The sequence below is a fragment of the Trachypithecus francoisi genome, unplaced genomic scaffold (assembly GCF_009764315.1).
Source record: "Trachypithecus francoisi isolate TF-2019V2 unplaced genomic scaffold, Tfra_2.0 Lachesis_group3, whole genome shotgun sequence".
Lineage (NCBI taxonomy): Eukaryota > Metazoa > Chordata > Mammalia > Primates > Cercopithecidae > Trachypithecus > Trachypithecus francoisi.
Window position 1 is genome coordinate 59,023,141 of NW_022681468.1, and position 16,955 is coordinate 59,040,095.

Sequence of the window (16,955 nt, forward strand, 5' to 3'; positions counted from 1 at the left end):
ACTAACTTTTGAACTTTAACAAAGCAAAATAAGGCCAAAGAAAAAATATCTTAAAACTTCATTCTTGTGGAAAGTAAAGAGGATAAAAAATTGATAAGGACAACAACAACAACAAAAAAAGAAATTTAATTAGAAATACATTGCAATCAATTGGAAATATTTAAGAAAAATAGCAAATGGGAAATTCTTGTTGAAATAACAAAGCTAACAATGAGTTAGATAAGAATTAAAATATAAAAATGCCTTATATAAATAAAAATATAAATTTATTAATAGAGAAATATATGGAAATAGCCTTAGACTGATATAAGACCTGCAGAGTTTGGTCTCAATACCCGTTTTAATTTATTCTCTAAGTCAACATGAACTAACCAAAATCTCTTTGGTCCTCTTTTATTGGTTAAATTGAATTAGGTACGGGATTACGTAGACTAGATTTTTCCCCTGTTGAAGAATTTGCTTCATTTTGTTCTTTGTAATCTTTGTAATACAAAATGTACATATAAATGTACACTTGTACAGTAGGTATGCATATGTATACACATACACACATATACATAGGTACACACACAAACACATATTCACACATAAATACACATTTAACTTCCAATATACAATATACAAAACATAATGGATGGTATAAATATAAGGTAATAAGTCAATTAGTTTAAAATTATAAAATAATACATTCATATGATTAAAACTGCAAAGATTACAAATGATATATGCTGAAAAGTTAATCTTCCTGCTATACAAGATGTCTGGTTCCAATTTCCAGAGTAGACAAAGGATAATAGTGTCTGACATACCCTCTCAGAAAGCTTCTGTTCATACCCATGAGTGTGCATGCATGCACAAATACACATACTCATACATACATATATTTTAGTGAAATGGAGATATTATGTACATATCAGCATAAATAAGCTTACTGTACTGTTTTAATAATTTCCATATTTTTATTCCGCTATAAAAATATTATATATATATGTATGTATACACATACTACTTGCATGCATGTTTAAAACATACAGATTAATTCTTAGAAGGGGAATTGATGAATGATGAGTGCATATTCAGAAATCTGAAAGCTATTTCTAAATTGGCTTATGAAAAATCTGCCAATGATGCCCATTACTACTACTACCGGTGATGTGGGAAAGAGCGTTTCCCCAAAACTCTGATAGCAGTTCTATTATCAAGCTTTTCAATCTTTATTTTTTACACAAAAGGTAATATTTCATTGTTTTAATCATAGGTGAGGATTTGTATATTTTCAAGTGTTTATTAAATATATTTACTTTTATGACATGCCAGTCTAATTATTTTGACTCTATTATTTTATGATTTTTAGAACATTTGAAATATTTTATGTGTGATAAATGTTATTTTTCCCAATTTTAAGTTCATTTTAAAATTTTTAAAGTATTTTTAAATTTGTTGTTGATGATTATTAAAAATTATTATGAACACAATTTTATCTTCTTTTCTATTTGGGAATTCCAATTACATACATGTGATACATTCACTGTTTGATCCCTAATATTCAATATAGCTTTATATGTGAAAACTATTACTTGTCATTCCTAAACTTAGAAGACAGATTTACAGAGTGACACTTTCTGAAGTCACAGAAATAAATGCAACACATAAAAATCCAGGAAACAAACAAAATTAATCCTAAAGCTCTCAAGTGATGACTGATAAATATGTGTGAACATTTAGCATCTTGTCTTAGCTCTAAATCTTGACCTTCAGTTCATTTCAGTGGGTCTAACAAAAGAGTTACGTTTTCTCTAAACTTCATACTGTTACCTATGGTTTAGGAAACAAGCTTCAAATACTAGTCAATAAATTAGTAAGTACATGACTGACTTGGTCATATGTCCAGCAGTGTTCTAGGCATGCAAACTATGACAAGAAAAATATAAGACCTAGCTTTTTTTTTTTTTTTTTTTTTTTTTTTGCATTTAAGGCATATAAATACTAATTTGGGGGACTAGTTATACAACATTAAACAAAAAGAGAATAATAATTGGGTGTCTCTGAGTCCATTTATAAATTTTAAGTGAAGGGAGAAGTCTATAATGGTAAATATAGATGAGGAGAAAATCTTAAGCGTCTGAGCAGTACGTTAAAATATTTATATTTTCTAGACAGGATTAAACTAAAAACACTTGATAGTAGAGGGAATTAAACAAAAGGAATTAGGAAGAAGAATATGGAGACTAATCTTACTAGATTGGAAATCTTGTCCTGAAGGGTAATGAGACTGAAGATGAAGTTTTAGGAAGAGTCCTGATTTGTACAGAAGGAAGAAAACAATCCACAAGTTTTCCAGACATTACATGATAAGCTCAAAGTGCATTCGAAAGGTTAGGTTTACCATTCAATGTGATATAAATTGGATGGCGAGCTGGAAGCAGGGAAACCTGTTCTAGCAGTGACATCTGCGCCTTAAATGGCAAATATTTCACTTAAATCAATTAGTGGTAGAATTGGGGTAAGATAATGAATCTGAAAGTCATTTAGGAAGATTTATGAATGAGTCAAAGGCTAAAGCTTGGCAGCATGGTTTAATCTGTATCTATTGAGGAAAATGTCAATTGAGAAAATGATGGAATTTTAGGAAACAAAGATGTATTTGTCATGCTTTTGTGTGGAAAAAGATCGCTTTTTTTCTCACTGAACTTCTAATTTTCACTTAAGTAATGATATTTTAAATTTGTTTTATGGTAGTTGGAATATGGCTTATACTATTGGGTAAAATTTGTATTTGATTAGAATAGTGGATAAACCCTCATCCACAGTTTTTCTAGGTTTAAAACAATTCTATTGCAAACGGTTTTAGATTATTAGGTTGGTATAAAAGTATTTGTGATTTTTGCCATTTCTTTTAATGAAATGTCAGAAATCAGCAGAATATATCTCTTAGATATTGGAACCAAGGAGTATTAGACAACTTCTTCACCTAAACTAAGTCAAAAGAATTTCTTAGTAAATTTTCACAAGACTTTCCTAAGGTTATAAAATCTTTTCCAAGGGTGTATTTGTGACAAAAAATATTTCTTCTAATATATTGACTGCCCTTAAAAAGGGAAAGAAATAGGAAATTTACTCAATACTTGCCTTCGTACATCCTAAATGTTGTTCATGGAAACATTAGAAAAGTTATCTAGAAATACAGTATTTCTTTGAAAATCTTGTTTGCAAATGTTGTTTAATGGAAAAGTATGCTTGTTTGCTAGTATTCTTTCTGTCCACCTTAGAAGTTAGGACTATTCTCATAATACCTTTATTTTCTATCAGTCCAAAATGTCCTACGATCATTTATTACTAGTTATGACACGGATGTAAAGAAACAAAAGCTATAATCCTAACTTTAAGAACCTATTAAAGCCAGGCACGGTGGTTCATGCCTGTAATCTCAGCACTTTGGGAGACCAAGGTGGGTGGATCACTTGAGGTCAGGAGTTCGAGACCAGCCTAGCCAACATGGTGAAACCTTGTCTGTACTAAAAATACAAAACTTAGCCAGGCATGGTGGTGTGCTCCTCTAATCCCAGCTACTCAGGAGGCTGAGGCAGGATAATTGCTTGGACCCATAGGGCAGAGGTTGCAGTAAGCCAAGACAGTGCCATTATACTCCAACCTGGTCTACAGAACAAGACTCTGACAAAACAAACAAACAAACAAAAGCCAAAAACCTATTAAATATTCAACCACTATATCCTCTTATTATAATGGAACTTCAAAGTCACCTTAACTGCTCATTTTGGTAAGTGTTTTCTTAATTGGTGGAAACATTCATCTTTACAACCAAATAATATTGATAGAGCACTTTCTGCCTAAGAGTTTTAAAAGAAAAAAAGTAAGTTTGTATTTTCTGATCTCATGTCTACATTTTGCTTCATGTATAACATTTTTCTTTGTCAACATTTTTAGGATGACTAATGATCTCACTTTGCCAGGGAATGAAGGGATTTCTGAGACATGGAACTTGTAGTTTTAAAGCCTAGTTGGTCACCCAGAGACTGGTATGCATTGTAATTATGAGTGTTCTTTCTGTATAACCTTCTTAAGTGCTGTAGATCTGCAATAAATCTTTTTCCCCTTAAAGTTAATTTATAACACAATAGGAAAAGTTAGAGGGACCATATAATTTATCATCCAAACCATGACACTTTTGAGAGTTAAAGGAAACACAATTAATAGTTTACCTGGGACAATAGGGGAATAACAGAGCAGACAAACCTAGGATATCTGAGCACCTTTGCCAGGGTGACCCTTTGAAATTGTGTTATTATTTCATATCAAAAGCTTTTATGGCTTCTTCATTTCAATAAAATAAAAGTTTTACATTGGACTACAAAACCTTTTACGACCAGACCCCCTTTACATCTCTAATTTTCTCTACTACACTCTGCCCCTTGTTCCCTCTCACATTGGACTGTTTGTTCTTCCTTTGACCTGCCAGGTACTTTCCTACAGGAAAATATTTCCATTGATTGTTCCCGTTGACTTTCCATTGTCTCCTTTAATGTTTCCTCAAATGTCACCTTTTCACTGAAATTTTTACTGACCACACCCTACATAAAATTGTTATCTCTTTCCTCTCTCCAGCATCTCTTACATTCCTTACTTTTTTCCCCATCATAATTGTCACCTGGTAACATACTATTCTATTTGCATGTTGGTTATAGAGTGTTGTGTGTCTCCTCTCTTTTAGAAAATAAACTGCCTAAGGGCAGAGAGCTTCCTCAGCATTGTTTTCTGATTTACCCCAAATGCCTTGAACAAGGCCAGACACATAGTAGGTGACTAGTATATATTTACTGAATAAACATATATTTCTTTTTGACATTTTCCCATATATTCCAAATTTAGGCACAGATTTCATCCTGCAATCATGCAATAGTGTAGTCCTCATTTAAACACATTTTTATTTGATAAACACAGCCACCGATCATACTCTGAAAACTTTCTTCTTCTGAATGTTTGTCATCACTTTACTTGTATTAATATGAACCACTGAAGTTAGTATTTTCTAAACTTTGTTCTGCAAAACAACAGAACAGCAGGATGTTAATGGATATTATACACTGACACACACATCCATATACATCTATACACACAGATTATGCATTTAAATATATTTCATATGCATTATGAATCTGCAAATGAGGATTTTAGGATATCATGTTTCCCAAATTATTTTTCCATGGATTCCTTTTCCAGGTCCTCTCAAGTTGAAATTTCCATGGTCATTCTTCAAAACGTATTCATTATTGGTTTATATCTGCTGTTTGATTCTATGTATGCACAGAGGAAGACATACTCAACTATACATATGAAAATTTCTCAACATGGTAGGAAAGTGTTGTGTGTCCTCAGGCACTGAGTGTTTAAAAGAGGAAGATGAAATGAGACCTCCAAGGTCAAATTAAGGATGTAGATTGCATCCTCAATCTTTCCTTCTAACGTCTCCAGTCATGATTGTTTTGGGATGTGAATTGTTGGTGAGATGGTGGGCGGGTGGCAAAATTGGAAGAGGATGGCAAACTATTTACATATATAATATTAAGCAAAGATATTCATTCTAATTTAAGGGGAAGCAAGACAAAACATCTTGAAAAGAAATCTCTATTCTTTAAATAAATGTGTGCATTAAATAGAACTATATTGAAACACTAGAGTTTCTATCAGTTTCCGTGCTGATGACTGATTTGTTGGGATGAGCAACATCTTTGACATCTGCCTTACATTCATCAAGGAATCAAGAGTTTGATTCCTGGAGGAATTAACTAACTTATTGGCAGTATTAATGAAAATAATTCTTTCTTTTCAAAATGAGGGATTTCAAGAGAGCTGAATAAGTATCTCCTACCAATAAATAAAATATTTAAAAAGAAAAGTAGCAGAGTGGGAAAAATAGGTAAAAGAAGAGACAATTTAAGAAGTTCAAAAGGAAAAATAAAGACTAAACTAACAGAAATATTAGATGAAAAACACTCAAGTCAAGCATCAACAAAATGTGCTTTTCTCTTGCTTATCCTTTTACCTCTATTACCTAGAAGCATGCATAATTCAATTACTATTTCTTAAATGAATAACTGAGTGAACAGTAGTTACCATGGGACATTGAGTTAAGCCAAAAAACAATTTTAAACCTCAGCATCATTGAGAAAAATAAAGGGGGGCTGGTGGAGAGTGCCAGAAATAAATATCAATAATATATTATGAGTGAAACATAATAGAAAAGATCAAAGGATCAAGATGGAACTGGAGAAAGGAAAGCAGGGTCATAGTCACCTCTGAGTACCTACAAATAAGGAAAAATTGATGATCAGGACAAAACACATACATATGGGTATTGTCTTAATCTATTCTGGCTTATGTAACAAAATACCATGGACTGAGTGACTTATAAACTACAAATTCATCTTTCACAGCTCTGGAAGGTGGAAGTTCAGGATATGGTTGGGTTCTGGCGCTGATCCTCTTCTCATTGTATCCTTCTGTGGCAGAAAGAGGGTGAGAGACCTCTCTGCAGTCCCTCTTAAAAAGGTATACGTCCCATTCATTAGGTCTCCACCCTCATGACCTAATTACTTCCAAAGGTTCCACCTCCTAATACCATCCTAACATTTTGAGTCAGGATTTCAACATACTAATTTAAGGGTAGGGGCATGTAAATTTAGTCCATAGAAGATATCTTTTGGATGCAATGCTTTTAGTGGTCAGTTTTGTTTCTTGGCCTTCTTGCATGCATGCATTCTTCCCAAGATAATTCAAGTTCCTTGGGAATAAGACATTTTTCTTGCTGGTTATCATCTTGTGGTACTCTATTAGATTTTCTGTACTCCATTGGTAAATTGAATATTGCTTCCCTGAAATTTAAATTTGTGGAGTTACTAAGAAAATGAATTTAGTTAACATTTGTCTCCATGATTAAGCCTTGAAAATAAATCTGTTTCTGCAATGAAATCAGTGCAGTAGTTTCTCTGCTATTATTTTTGTTCCTGTGGGTTTGTAAGTCTCATTCTATAGATTTCTTGGAGGCAGCTATAGTTCATCGTGCAACCAAATCTCTGAACTGAACAATGGAGGATAATATTTATAATCTGTCATATAGACTTAATTTAAATTATTGAATAAATACATTGTTAACTTTAAAAATATAATTTATAAATTTAGATAAGGAAAGGAAGATACTTTATTTCTTACAAAGGGTTACAGCCTGCAGGGTGGCCACTCTGACAGGCTGGAATGCGTAGTCTCCGGTAGAAGCTAGAAACAGATACTCTGAGGGAGGAGCAAAGGGAAGGTAACAGGAATTTATGCTGAATGAGGTGGCCAAATATAAGTTTTTAGTAAGTGATATGTGGAATCGTAAATAGTTAGGAAAGGTGTGCAACTGAGCTTCATGACTCTCCGTGGGTCCTATGTACAAAAAAATGTTACGGTTACTATGTTTCAAAGGTGGAGTTTCTAGTCCTCTGTTGTCAGTGAATCAGAGGACATGAAAACTCTTACTCTGCATTCTCCATAGACTGTCTGGAAACTCTCTGTGTTGAGTGGCCTCTTACCAGGCAAAAAAAAAAAAAAAGAGGGGTAGCAGTATCAGGTAGTTGGTTGATATCAGTGGTGACATTTCTTAAAAGGGCCAGTTTCTGTTTAGCCCTTAGGGAAGAAAGACTAATGGCAGCTGGCGAGGGATAGGAATGTATAAACAGGAATGTTCAACCTCCTATCCCTTCCTATCATGGCCAATGACTTAATTTTCAAGGTTACTCTGGGGTGTCCATGGCCAAAAGATGGCCAGTTCAGTCAGTTGGGGGTTTTAGAATTTTATTTTTAGTTTGTCACACACACACAAGCACATACACATATCTTTTTGTAATTTATATTCTTAGCACTATTCTTACTGTATTTTATATATTTATGATGTGATATATATCATAATATATACAGACATATGTTTGCTGTACATGTTTGTTTTCATTTGTAAGATCCTCATGAAATTATTTATCTTTGCATTCTTAGTACATTCCCTAGCAAATAATGGATTATTAGTATTTATTAAGTAAATAACTATTTTATTATTTAAATAATCTTTTGCTTATAAAGTCCCATTATAGTATTCTACTAAAATGGCATTCAGACAACAGCTAACTACCCCTGATACATGTACCTAAACCTTAATTAATCAGACCTGAGTGGACTAGAAATTTATAATTACACAAACATAAGCCATTCTTCAAAATATGTATTACATTGTCTAAAATGTGTAAACATCTAGATGTTTATAACTTTTGAACGACATTTGCATGACTGACAGATTTGTTAACTTTCCTTGCATGTACTTAATATATAGTTTTTAAGTTATATTCATATTTTCTGCTTTAAATGAGTAATTAGTTTATATATGATAATTTTTAAGACTTAGAAAAATCTTTAGACCTAGTTCAATCCAAGGAGTTCTCTAGAACTTTTGCTAATTTATGTCTTTCCAGAAAAGTTGAAGAAGGCTGGAGGAATGTACCCATTGAGGTTGGAATCAAAAGAGAAATGAAACTTATGAGAAGACAATAGAGTAGGCATTTTTTAGCTAACGATCCTAAAGCATTTCCCAGCCTATGTCCAACCAAGCGCCCATTAGAATTGAAGGGAATCATAGGAAATATTAGGACTCATTAGCAATCGAAGTGGTTGCTAATGGGAGAGTTGAGAAACACTTAATGTAGAGTCCACACACACTCTCAAAGAGAGTTGTGGTGAATACTACCATTCTGTGTTATTCAGAAAGCTTTTCAATTCAATTTCCCTTGGACGAATACCAGAATTTTTGAGAGAATGTACTATTATATGGGAAAGTAACAATTTATAGCTTATTATTGTTTCAATAATAAGATATTTTTCATTTGTAAATTCACATGCTGATGATATTTAGTATTGGCTAGAATACTGGAAATAGAAGCTCTAATACACTGTTGCTGGGGTTGCAAATTAATATTGTCACTTTGGAAAGAAATTTGTATTTAACTTATATGATAAAATTGAAAAGGCAAATTTCCCATAAGAATTTTAATTCTAAGTATATTGCCTGATAAAAGTCTTGTGTGTATATATATATACACACACACATATATACACACACATATGTGTGTGTGTGTGTGTGTGTGTGTATACAAACAAGATATTTGGATGGGTGTTAACTGTTACTTTTTGGGGAATAATGAAAATCTAGAAACACTCAAAGCCCATAAATATGGTAAATGATACTGATATATTATGTATTTATATTTGCATATATAGTCATGCAATAAAATATTCTAATCAAAGATAAATCATTGCATTTATAGCTATATTCATGGCAATCAAAAATAATATTGAATTAACAGAACAAAGTTAATAACAATTTATACTAATATCATTTATATGAAATGTAAAAAGCATATGCAAATGATATGTGTATAGACATTCATACATATATTATATGTGAAAACATCGGTTGTCTGAGTTTGCTTGTGTGGTCCTTGGAGGAGAGTATAACGCTACATTAAGAGCAATGGAAGTGTGATAGATTGTAGAAATAGTTTTTCTCCCTCACAATATTCATTCACTTCACAATGTGACTTTCCAGGTCCTCCCAACAAGAGGTGGAGACTATCCCTCCATCTCCTTGACTCTGGAAAGTCCCAGTCACTTTCTTTGGTTATAGAGTGTGGTGCAAGTGAGCCCCAGCAGCTGACTTCAGACACTAAAATGAGAAAAACTGCCCAGACCAAATTGCTTACCTGTAGAATTATGAACTAAACAAATGCCTGTGGCTTTACATCTTGTGGCTTTAAGGCATTTGGGGCTTTTTTGTTCTATAAGAAAAGCTGAATGATAGCTAAGGGAATCATAGATAATGTCCACCTGGAGACCGGAAAGGAGATATTGGTTAATGAGCTCACAGTTCTGCTGAATAAAAAAGAGATACAGAAATCTCATTTGGTTACTGTGTTGTTTTCTTTTGGTGCGACCTGACTGCACCCCTCATTGTAGCCCTGAGGCAATCATCAAGAACTTGGGAACACTTACAAATGCTGTAACATGACTTCTCTGCTTTTATGTTTTATTTTTTAATTCATCCGAGAATTATGCTTATTTTCAATTCATACTATAAAATTCTAAATTATAGTAACAGATATTTTTCTTTTTTAGGAATGTTATGAGGTAAAGATGGAAGCTCTCAACTCTTGAAAACATTAGAAATTACATCAAATTCATCCAGCCCATTTTAATAACATACATGAAGCGTGGAAGTGAATCAATATTGCTTTGCTTCTGCAGTTTTAACCTACATAATAAGCAAGAGCAATGTATTCTAAAATTATAAAAACATATTTCATATCGTGTTGTAGAGCATGTACCAAGGTTTCTTTTTTACCGTTAAATATTGTTATAAATATGGAAGTAAAGACTATTTTTTCTACATAATTTGTGTTCATTGCATTTAAATGTAGTAGATTAAAACCCTGACATTAGAAAAAACATGGGATTGTCAATATAAATTTTAATTAAGATCCTCCTTCCTGGCCGGGCGCGGTGGCTCAAGCCTGTAATCCCAGCACTTTGGAAGGCCGAGACGGGTGGATCACGAGGTCAGGAGATCGAGACCATCCTGGCTAACACGGTGAACCCCCGTCTCTACTAAAAAATACAAAAAACTAGCCGGGCGAGGTGGCGGGTGCCTGTAGTCCCAGCTACTCGGGAGGCTGAGGCAGGAGAATGGCGTGAACCCGGGAGGCGGAGTTTGCAGCGAGCTGAGATCCGGCCACTGCACTCCAGCCTGGGCGACAGAGCAAGACTCCATCTTAAAAAGAAAAAAAAGATCCTCTTTCCTGACGGTTTTAAAAGTGTAAATATCAGCAAAATATCTTACCTGTACTGAATTTATCAATTAATGTATTTAAATTCTTTAATAACTCTCCTGTGCTGTTCACTATTCTGACATGAGCTGAAATTCTTGTTTGAAATGCTATGCTTATATGTAAATAAATAGAAAATTTTAGCAATTCATATACCCAGAGACACTTTAAAATTGTCTAAACTGGAAAAATCAATATTCCCAAGAGCATTAATTTAAAATACAATTAATATACATTTGTTTTACAGTTCACTTCAATGAAACTAAAACTAATAGAATGCAAAAAGTACAAAAATTGTGTAGAATCGTATCTTTATGTTGATTAGGCACTATCAAATATATTAAATGCATCACACCATATAACACTAATTGTATCATACAATTTTCCTTTATACTCTTTTTTTCCCCATTTTCTGTCTCTAAAAATTAAAGTTCAGGATTTTTAGCTTTGCATAAAATTCAGCCTGTATGTCTCCCTCCATTTCACTTCCTGAAAAGTCTGCTCTGAATTCTGTGCACAGTCCATCTTGCAATCTACAGATTTAAATGTTCAATATACTAACATATTTTGGGCAATTCAATTCTTCTCTGCCTCTCTTAGCCAAATATGAAAGTGTGACTCAAATCACTTGCTCAAATATTTCTATAACCATTTCACCTGAAATTTTCATTTCCTCCTATGCATTCTAATACGTAACACATATTCTGCAGTAGTTGATTAATATATACTTCTTAAGGGCACTTATGCCATCTTCTTTTTTGCTATCAGTAAAAAAAATACAGTATTCAATAAATGTCGATGAATTAACTCATCTGAAAGCACAACTAAAAAGTTATAATAAGAGACTATTATCTACAAACGACCTGGTAGAGAGTTTTCAATGTATAAAATCTTTGATTGTATTTCTGAAGATTTGGCAGAGAAGAAAAGGTGGCATTTCTCTACTTGGAATGTAAGGCAATTTAATTTGCTTTATTCAGTGTAGATATAGTTTCTAGAGGTGATAGAGATTTGTCTCTTATTAGAAATCATTTTTCTACCATTTATTTTAATGTCAACGCTAAATATAAGTAAGATTGGGCATTTGAACAAAAAACTGCTGTTTGAAAAAAATTTGTGCAATTATAAAAAGTAAAAACAACATTTATTTCTATCAAATGATGAAGTGGTATACAAATTATAGTCTATTCATATACAGATTATTAATGAAAACTAAGCAGTGTATATATAAACACAGATTTAAAAATCTTAATGTTGAGTGAAGAGCACATGGCAAAATGATGGATATAAAATATACATTAAAATATTTGATATGCCTATATAAAATGTCTACATTAAAGAGCATGAAATTGTTTTTTATGAGGAAAAAACCTAAATATTTGAGAATAGAAAAGGGTGATTTAAAATTTTTCTGTAATATTCTTTTTATTTTATTAGAAGCAAAACATAATTGTTAATATTTATTAATGGGGAAGTTTATTTATGTTAACCTAGGTTATCCTCTGAACATTTCAGTGTTATGACATAATTTGAAATAAAAATATACTACTCACTCTATCAAAAATTAAGGCTAAGTATATATAAAGAACACTCTCATTTATCTCCAACACTAACCCCATATGTTTTCATGGTAGGTCTTAAGTTAGGTGATTTCTCAAAGGTTATATAAAGAGGAAAAAATAGAGCCTGAATAATAAATCTGAAGGCTTAGCTTCCATTTTAATGTCTTTTTCATTAAATCAGGCTTAAAGAGTTGATGCATTTTACATTATCAATATAGAAACTTGTCTTTATCTTCAGTGAAATCCAGGCAAAAACTGAGTTGGTTGAAAACTCCATGGTAACAAAGAATGTTTGAAGAAGGAAGAAGCAGGTTGGCGTTAGCCAAATACACATAGACAACAGAGCGCATGTGAAAACACTTCACATATTTTGTATGAGTTTTTCTTTAACAGAAAATGATTGTCAACCTAGAAAGGTAAACAAATATTGCCCAAGATGGAAGCCCAAGATTGATGATGAAGTAGTAAAAGACCTCCTAGTTATTATAAATGAGCTCAAGTGTCTTGTGCAGTTTATTGAAGACATTTGTAAGTGAGATCATGGAAATAATCTTGGTGATGTTAATGATATACATGTATATAAACATATATATAATATATATTGTGCTTTATAAGTATGTGTATATATAAACATATATACAAATGTAAACACATACTTGTAAACATGTTCACATACATAAGGTCACCCTCTTTATACACATACATAAGTTGAGAGGGAGACCGACATTGGAGAAGGGTGAAACGGCCAATATTAATTTGTATTTTACCTATATTATTTCATTTATTCCTCTCAACAGAGGAGGAAAACTAGCAGAGAAAGGTTCGAATCATTCAAGTACTTACATCTTTTCAGCATTAGACATGGGCTCCAAGTTCAGGAAGCTTGGCTTCAGAGCCCAGGTTTTTAAGAAATCTCTCTTCCTACTTTGAAAAGATGATTTTGAAAAGTATTTAGATCACCAGGTTTGACACTGATTTCAGGCAAATGCTGAATAGGTTATCATACAGATGATCTGTGGGTTTTTGGAGAATTAATTTACATGATAGACTAAGCTGCTATATGAAAAGATCTGTCTTACCTAATATAAACAGTTACAAATGCTGGAGACACAATTCAAAAAAATCCGGCGGGGCGCGGTGGCTCAAGCCTGTAATCCCAGCACTTTGGAAGGCAGAGATGGGTGGATCACAAGATCAGGAGATCGAGACCGTCCTGGCTAATACGGTGAAACCCTGTCTCTACTAAAAAATACAAAAAACTAGCCGGGCGAGGTGGCGGACGCCTGTAGTCCCAGCTACTCGGGAGGCTGAGGTGGGAGAATGGCGTAAACCCAGGTGGCGGAGCTTGCAGTGAGCTGAGATCTGGCCACTGCATTCCAGCCTGGGTGACAGAGCGAGACTCCGTCTCAAAAAAAAAAATCCTTAGCCTATATTTACTGGGGAATAAACAGCTACTCTTCATCACAATACTTATTAATGAACAGCTTCCTCCAAACTGATCAAGTGCAGCATCCACTAATTTCTTAATTAGACACAAGTCAAACTTATTAATTATGATGCTGGGACACATATCACTAGCAACACCGTCTTTTTTGTAAGCTGACTTTCCTGGAAGGTCATCATTACAATTAAGCAGAAAATCATAGTGAACTGAATTTGGAGAGGTACATAAACTATGTATGGTATAATTTCTGGCAAACCAACATGGAAAGTGTAAACTAATGCCAGAAAAGATAAGTGCATCAGATTATGCAAAAGGAGTTGTAATTTAGAACTTCTGGGAGGAGGATGTTCAAATCCTCAGCAAGACTGGAAGCCTCAAAAGATTTTTGTCAGTGAAACTTGGCCAAGAAAAATTGCTAAGTAACGGAGGGAAAAAGTAAGGAAGTCTGTGGAAGCATCAAGAGTTGTGAGTAGAAAAATAAAAGCAAAGTTCACTTATGAGTAATAAAAATCCCAGGTTAGCACTAAACGCAAGAGTGTTGTCTAATTTCATCATCAGAGTTCCTTCAGAGGCAAACAGAAAATTGCTCTGCAGGTAATTCCCACAATTCAGTGTACAGATGTGGGAATAAAGAAAAAGAAAAGAAGATCGGGCGCGGTGGCTCACGCCTGTAATCCCAGCACTTTTGGAGGCCGAGGCGGGCGGATCGCAAGGTCAGGAGATCGAGACCATGGTGAAACCCCGTCTCTACTGAAAATACAAAAAATTAGCCGGGCGCGGTGGCAGGCGCCTGTAGTCCCAGCTACTCAGGAGGCTTAGGCAGGAGAATGGCGTGAACCTGGGAGGCGGAGCTTGCAGTGAGCCGAGATCACGCCACTGCACTCCAGCCTGGGCGACAGAGCGAGACTCCGTCTCAAAAAAAAAAGAAAAGAAAAGAAAAGAGAAAAGAAAAGACCAGAAGATGTGTTCATGTTGAAAATTACAGATCACACAAGATGACAAACTACCAACACTACAAGGTACTCACAGGAGAAGGTCAACAGATGCATAACAGATGACTAGAATCACAGAAATAATAGAACAGTGTTTGAAACATTATATAATGCTTAAACTATCTAAATAGATAAGGAGTAAAAATATTCTAGAAATTAAATAATATGTTACTAAAAATTTAACACTTCAAGCGATTTCCAACTTCTATTCAGTGATGTAAAATGCTGGAAAGAATGTTGTTCTCCCAAGAAAAATCTACAAAAACTCCAAATGCATAGCTTTTCTTTTTCTTTCTGAATTATTTATTTATTTATTTAGAACTTTTAGGTGCAGGGGTACACATGGAGGTTTGTTATGTAGGTAAATTGCATGTCACAGAGGTTTGGTGTATAGATTATTTCACCACCCAGGAGATAAGCATAGGTGGATATGCTACCTACACTACCCAATAGGTAGTATTTTGATCTTCGCTCTCCTCCCTCTCTCCACCCTTAAGTAGGCCCCAGTATCTGTTGTTCCTTTCTTTGTGAGTATCTGTACTCAATATTTAGCTCCCATTTATAAGTGAGAACATGTGATATTTGGCCTTCTGTTCCTGTGTTGGTTCACTTAGGATAATTGCCTCCAGCTCTGTCCATGTTACTGCAAAGGACATAATCTCACTCCTTTTTATGGCTATATAGTATTCCATGGTGCATTTGTACCACATTTTCTTCATCCTGTCTACCATTGACTGGCATATAGGTTGATTCTATGTCTTTGCTACTGTGAACAGTGCTGCAGTGAACATACACGTGCACATGTCTTTATCGTAGAACAATGTATATTCCTTTGGGTATATACCTAATCATGGGATTGCTGAGTCAAACAGTGATTCTGCTTTGAGTTCTATGAGAAATTGTCAAACTGCTTTCTGCAATGGCTGAACTGATTTACAGTCCCACCAGTAGTGAGTAAGCACTCTTTTTTTCCTCCACAACTTCACAGCATGTTATTTTTTGACATTTTAATGATAGCAATTCTGACTGGTATAAGATGGTATTTTATTGTAGTTCTGATTTGCAGTCATTTGAGAGAGACCATCACAGGCTAATCTACTAACCTAATATCTGGGGAGAAACAGGCACCTCCAGGGGGAGTCAGGATTTGAAACTTTGCTTAACTAGTACAGATACCGGACAACAACAATAAGGAGAATTCAGCAAGGATAGTTGACAAATTGGTAGAGTGGAATGGTGAGCCTGGTGGCTGCAGAATTTTCGGTGAAAAAGTTATTTATTTATTTTTTTATTTATTTTGAGATGGAGTCTCACTCTGTCGCCCAGGCTGGAGTGCAGTGGTGTGATCTCAGCTCACTGCAAGCTTCGCCTCCTGGGTTCATGCCATTTGCCTGCCTCAGCCTCCCAAGTAGCTGGGACTACAGGTGCCCACCACCACGCCCGGCTTTGTATTTTTGTTAGAGACGGGGTTTCACTCAGTGAAAAACTTATTTTAAAAAAATTTCCTAGAGACTGGAGGGTTTACTGGTGAACTTTACCAAACATTAAAGGAAAAATAATACCATTTCTACATAATCTCTTTCAGAAACTTGAACAAAATAAAAATACATTATATGAGCCCAACACTATTGTAATGTCAAAACTGGAAAAAAAAATCATTACAAGAAAACTACATTCCAATATCTCTCATAAACAGAGATGCAAAAATCCTGACAAAATATTTTAGCAAATTAATAATAAAACATAATATAAAAGTAATAGCATATCCTAGCCAAAGTTGGTCTATCACAACAATACCAAACTGGTTCAACATGCAAGAATTGATAGATAAAATTAACAATATTAAAATCATATTTAAAAAGAGGAATCATGTGATTAACTCTAGATGCAGAAACTGGATTTGACAAAATTCAATATCTATTTATTGAAGAACAGATATTGAATAGATTGTGGAAAAATCTTAGAACACTGGGAATAAAAACTTCTTTCACTCAATAAGAAAGAGATACAAAAACATTTAACTTACATTATGCTTAAT